Below are 7,164 nucleotides of genomic sequence, written 5' to 3'. Positions count from 1 at the left end.
AGATATTCGTCGGCTATAGTCCAAGAGTTTAGCCGACGAAAAACATGTCGTCTGTTTTTTCTCAAACTTTAGCCGACGAAACATTTAAGATACTCGTCGGCTAAAGTGTTTAATTAAAAATTAAAAAATAACTAAAGCCGACGAAATATAGTCTGTTTCGTCGGCTTTAGAAGGGTTTAGCCGACGAAACATGCCATAATTCGTCGGCTAAACCTTATTTAAAAAAATTTAAAATACTATAGCCGACGAATTATTGTGTATTTCGTCGGCTATAAGTCAATTCCAATAAAAAAAAACCCGAAATTTCTAAATTACAATTCCAAGCAAGCTGCAAAATACACCAAAACAATTCCATATAACCAACAACAACAATAAGCACATAAAACAATATATAATTCATCATCTACACAAAATCTAGATCGTCTAAATTAATATCCGCTTCTGGAGGCTGCTGCGGAGGTTGCGGCGGCTGGGGTAGCGGTATAGCCGTAGGCATGGGTGGAGCCAGAAGTCCCTGAAGCTGGGCAGCTGTAAAGTCCTGCATGTACTGGAACATCTGTTACTGTTGGGCCTGTTAGATGGCATGTATCTCGGCAACATAGGCTGCCTGCGCGGCATTATAGGCTGTCTGCGAGGCATTATAGGCAGCATGAGCAACTTGTTGTTCCCGTAGTCTCTGAACTTCCGACTCTAGCTGAGTCGTCCTGGTGGTCATGGTCGTTGTCCTGCTGTTGGTCGAGGCTGCCTTTCGTTGAAATCCTGGAGTGGTCTTCAGGACCCCCTCGCCCTTCTTTCCTAGACCCCGGCAGTAGAAGTTGTTTGCTTGCGGTGGGAAGGCTGTGCCCATGATCCTCGCCCCAACCGTCAGATCCGAAGTGTCGATCCGGGACGTGGCTTCAGACATCTCTTCCTCCTGCGTGTCCGGCCATGTCTCTCTCACTATAGCACTCATCACCTCGTCACTAGCCTCCCTCACCTTCGCCTAATTGGATAGGAAAAAAATTATTAATTAACATTTTGACATATATATAAGTAAAATTAAAAATTTAAAAACGTAAGATAACTTACAATATCCTCCTGGGCGTCAGGATATGCCTTCTCGTACGTATAGACGTACTGGTTGACTTCTGGATGTTCCCTGGCCGCCTCGTCCATGAAGACAGCGAACGGTCTAGAACCGGCACGATGGTTCCTTGTATTGCGTTGCCGGTTCTGAGCGTTCGCCCGAGAAACGACATTTAAAGAAAAAAAAAACTATTAGTAAAATATTTAAAAACGCACATACTTAATGACAAATTAACTAATTAATTTTTTAAATACTTGTTTACAAGGGTTGTTGAATTCTGATGTCAGAAGCCAACGCCACTCCTACTCCCTGTACTGAAACTCAACAGGGGTACCAGAACATGCGTTCCTGTGCGTAGTCCAGTGGGTCCGCAACTCGTTCTTCCACTCCTTGTACCTACAGATACAACAAAAATATTAGAAATATTATTAATATCACATACAATTTTGTTTTTTCATTAACTTCCCAACGTACCTTCCCCCATGCACAACATCTGCCCAGCTGCTCTTCAGGTGCTCAGGAACCTCAAACCACATATGCATTTAACCGTTTATTAGTTTAGTTTTTCGAGATATCAACAATTAACACATAATATTCTTGAGGCATTTTGTAAACTCACCGACATCGCGTTGTGGACCATGTCCTTAACCTCCTGCGGGACCTCGCCCCAGTCTGACCACAACATAGGGACTCTATCCCTAATGAGCGCTCCCACGCGGCTGGAGTACGTCCTCGACTTCCCGCCCGATACTATGTCGCCATCCCAGTCAGTATGGATGACGATCATCCATGAGGTACCGACGATCTTCTCGAGAGCCTTCCCTGTGACGGGGCCTCTCTTCTTCTTTGCCGGCTTCGCTCCAATGGTGCCTATCACATGATAAACCAAATTGATTATTAAAATCGGAGAATTATAAGAAAACAAATCATTCATCTTTCATTACCTGAGGGCGATGCGGCGGACGCGACGGATTCCGTCTCTGTCGCCGATGATGATACCCTCGCGGAAATAAGAGGCGTATCAAAAGGCACGAACCGGTACGCCGCTGATGGAGCCACTGACGGGGGCAGTGGATAAATCGGCGTCTCTGAGCCATCGACTGCAGGTAAGGCCGGTATCATCCGCGGAATGAACAGATGAGGCGGCGGCATCTGTACCCCAGATGACCCACTATCCGAAGAAGTAGGACCTGGAGTGGGTGCCCGGTGTATCTCAGGCATACGGGGTGCAGACACCTCCGTCTGGGTCTGAGGCCACAACTGCCTCGAGGAATGAGGGACGCCCCGCTGCCTCGATGAAGGGGGCACCTCCGGCTGCCTCTACGCTGTTTGCAGAAGGCTCGCACGTCTGGCTGTCATGGGGCCCTGAAACGACGTTTGAGGGTTGCTAGAGGTTCCCTCAGACAATTCGGACCTTTGGCCCTTCGAACCCTTCGTCGATCTAATATTACCGCTCATCCTGTTTAAAATATTAATTTCATACTTATTTTCATATTCGTAACAACACCACAAAATAAAACAATGTAAACCCATTCAATTAGTCAACAAAAAAAAATTATACACTTCCTAAATACAAATTTACACTTCCTAAATACAAATATACACTTCCTAAATAAAAATATACACTTCCTAAAAATACTAAATACAAATATACACTTCCTAAATAAAAATATACACTTCCTAAATACAAATATACACTTCCTAACAACACCACAACATTGCAATTGACCGGAAAATCAAAGCAAACATAAAATACTAAATACAAATATACACTTCCTAAATACTAAATACAAATATACACTTCCTAAATAAAAATATACACTTCCTAACAACATCACAACATTGCAAACGAAAAATCAAAGCAAATACAAAATGAAATGTGAAACAAAAATGTACTCGAGGAGGAGGGAGGGCTCGAGGCTGGAGCAACAGGAGGAGGAGGGAGGACCGGAGCAGCAGGAGGTGGAGGGACGGCCGAAGCAGGCGAGCAGCAGAGGGCGACCTGGAGAGGGAGAGGAGGCGGAGACCGGGAGAGGGAGAGGAGGCGGAAGAGGAGGCTAGGGTTTTTCTGCTGTCAAGCACTGGGTGTTCGTCTCGATACCCGACAACTTAAGCCGACGAAATTATTATTTCGTCGGCTAAAGATAATAATCTCGTTGGCTAAGATAATAATCTCAACGGCTAAACCTTTGAAATTCGTCGGCTAAACCTTTGAACTTGGTCGGCTATAGTACTTTTTATACATTCGGCAAATTGTGATTGTGATGATCAAACTTGAGAAACGAAAATCCGACCGTCAGATCTGACCATCATGATAAAATACATGTATGGGAAAAATTCAACTTGATCCGACAAGGTTAAGGGCTCAATCCGGACGGTTAATCCGTTAAGTCAAACCCCTAAACGCACAGAAAAGGTCATTGGACCGTCTAAATTATGTATTTTGGCCGGACCTTCAACTGAAAATAGTTTCAAACCGATGAGACGCAACAAGTCGTATAAAAATTATACGCGAAATAACCACCGAAGATAGGGCTACTCATAGGGAGAAAGAATGAAAAATTGCATTGACCGCAACTATCGGCACCGAAACTTTACCGGAATACTGTGATTTTTCAACCGTGGACGTATTTCACCATTCTGGTCATATCTTATTTCACGACTTTTTTGCATTTGAAGGTTTTACGTATAGTTTGTTTTTGAAACGGAACATTTACTTAACACTTGGTAAACAAGTTATACAACATTAGTAGGTATGTTGTGATAATGATTGTGATGATCAAACTTGAGAAACGGAAATCCGACCGTTAGATCCGACCATCATGACAAAAGTCATGTATGGGCAAAAATTCAACTTAATCCGACAAGGTTAAGGGCTCGATCCAGACGGTCAATCCTGTAAGTCAAACCCCTAAATGCACGAAAAAGGTCGTTGGACCGTCTAAATTTCGTATTTTGGCCGGACCTTCAACTGAAAATAGTTTCAAATCGATGAGACGCAACAAGTTGTATAAAAATTTTACGGAAAATAACCACCGAAGATAGGGCTATAGTATGTAATAGAAAAATTTTAGGGTTTAGCCGACGAATACCCTAATATATTCGTCGGCTATAGTATGTAATAAAAAAATGAAAAAATAAATAAAGCCGACGAAATATTAGGGTATTGTCGGCTAAACTGATCTTAACCGACGACTTATAATATAATTCGTCGGCTAAGATGGTTTTAGCCGACGAAATATACTATAATTCGTCGGCTAAGATGGTTTAGGCCGACGAATTATGGTGTATTTCGTCGGCTAAAGTATAAAAAATACATTAAAAAACTGAAGTTTTAATGTAAACCATACTCACTTCTTGTTCATATATCACCAAAATTCATATAAAATAACAGAAATATGAATTCAACATATGTAAACTATAAAGGTAATACATTTTTTTTTATTACAAATTAATGTATTACGTCCTCTAAATTAAAACTAAGGCTCGTAATCGGAATCATCCGATTAGTCTTCTTCGGTGTCAGAATTAATTTCTGGTAATCTATGCATTTCCTCATCACCAGAGTCTTCGTCTGTTTCTTGATTTGAATCAACATCAATAAGCCTTCGCTCTTCATCACGAATTCGCACCGAATGACCCGCTTTAAAATTATTAAGGCGAACGGTAGAGGAGTTAGGAATACCTATTGCGTTGGGCTCTTGATACGCAACATCTTCTTCCTCGTCTTCAGCCTCACCAAGTGTAGCCGCCCGGTAAATGTTTCGAGGGTGCATAAGGTTGACTACTTTCCACGCGTCACCCTTAGCAAGGTCATCAAGATAAAACACTTGTTTTACCGATGTGGCAAAAACGAACGGGTCATTTTCGTAACAACTTGTAGCAGTGTACACCGATAATATTTCGTACTGATCGGTTTCATGCTCTGCGGTCTAGTATCAAACCATCTACACTTGAAGAGGTGCACTGTCATGCCTTGCCCATAAACGAGTTCCACGGGCAGGAAAATCATTGATGGTACCAACAACCATGACATGCATCTGGAACATCTCGTGCATGTACTTGTCATAAGTGGGATGAGCAACGTCCCACAAAAACTTAAGCTCTTCAATCAAAGGTCTCAAATACACATCGAGACACTTCCCTAGATAACTGGGCCCCGGAATCAACAAACTCAACATATTATATTCCTTCTTCATGCACATCCATGGAGGAAGGTTGTACGGTACCAAAATCACCGGCCATACACTGTATTGAAGACTCATGTTGCCAAAAGGGTTGAACCCATCGGATGAGAGCCCGAGTCTCACATTTCGGACCTCTGACGCAAAATGAGGAAACTCCTTGTCTATATGCTTCCAAGCCTCCCCGTCAGCAGGGTGTATAAGGGTATCTTCGTCATGCAATTCCCTATCAGCGTGCCATCTCATAGCTTCGGCCGTGTGTGAAGACATGTACAACCGCTCCAACCTATCCCTCAAAGGGAAATATCGAAGTACCTTCACAGGTTTTCTGTTGCCTGCAGGAGTCAGCTTATACCTGTCAGTGTGACATATCGGACATGCGTCAAGGCCACCAAGGTCATTCCCTTCTGGATCTTTACCCCAGAAGAGAACGCAGTCATATCTGCATGCATGGATCTTGATGTAGGAAAGCCCAAAATCTTTCAGGATAGATCGGACCTTATGATTAGTGGTAGGAAGATGATGACCGTGGGGCAGCATCGAAGCAGTGTACTGTAGATAATCATCAACAGCCTTCACGGTTGATTTTGTCTCAACTTTAATCTTCATTACGTCCATCACACTTTCAAGAACGGTCTTTTGACAACCGGGGTACACAAGGGTCTGTTGGAAAGTAAACAGTTTGTTCTACTTGTCAATACCAGCAGTGTTGACAGCTCTAGGGAAGGGCTGCACCAGCTCAGGCATACACTGTCCTTGAGCGCATACACCGCTCTCATAAGAAAACATGTCGTTGATGAAGATCGTTGTTGGATCGTTGGATGTACTGCCCGTCTCAGAAAATTGCCCATGATCATGCGGACCCCCTGATGATGTTTCACCGTGATGTAACCAACATGTGTACTTCTCCCAAAACCCGTTACTCTTCAGGTGCTGCCATACTTTGTCAATCGCAAATCGATGCATATCGCTGCGACACTGACATTTCGTGCACGGGCAATAGAAAATTGTATTCCCGTTAGCATTAGCAAGCGCATATTCCAGAAAACTCATAACCCCTTTACCATATCTTTTGTCCCATTTTGAAAGCGAAATCCAACTCTTATCCATATCCTGAAAATATAACAAAATATATATGTATAACGCTAGCTAATTATTAATTAAATTCTATGCCGTATATAAAATTTCAATTCATTTAGTATATATTCTACGTACTACAACTAATTGATAACAAATTAATTAACACATATATATATATACTTAATAATTACATAACAATATTATATATATCAACATCATCACAAAATCATCATCAACCAAATCGATCAACATATATATATATATATATATACATCCAACGTACTTAAAAATCGATCAACTCATAACAATATTATATATCAACATCATCACAAAATCATCATCAACTCATATCATCAACAACTTCATACCATTAACACAATATTATAAATTAATTAACATATATATATATATATATATCTACTACTTATTAACAACAACTTCATATATATTATCAAATCATCAACCAAATCGATCAACACATATATATATACATCCAACGTACTCAAAATCTATCAATTCAATCACACTCAAAATCGATCAACTCAAATAAAACTTAAAATCAACATATATACACATGTACATAGCTATATATAGCTCCACAAACTAATTATGGACAGATTTCGACAACACCCAAACTTTTTCTCCCGTTTTTTCTTCTCCCGTTTTTTTTCCCAGATGAGCTGCTGTCCAGATCTGCAAATATAAAGCACTTTAGCCGACGAAATTTTAATTTCGTCGGCTAAAGAATGTTTAAAGTCGTCGGCTATAGTCTGTGAACTTTAGCCGACGAAAATTAATTCTTTAGCCGACGAGATTAAAGTTGATCATAGCCGA

This window comes from Fragaria vesca, linkage group LG3 (genome assembly GCF_000184155.1).
Source record: "Fragaria vesca subsp. vesca linkage group LG3, FraVesHawaii_1.0, whole genome shotgun sequence".
In the NCBI taxonomy this organism is placed as follows: Eukaryota; Viridiplantae; Streptophyta; class Magnoliopsida; order Rosales; family Rosaceae; genus Fragaria; species Fragaria vesca.
This window is presented reverse-complemented; position numbering follows the sequence as displayed.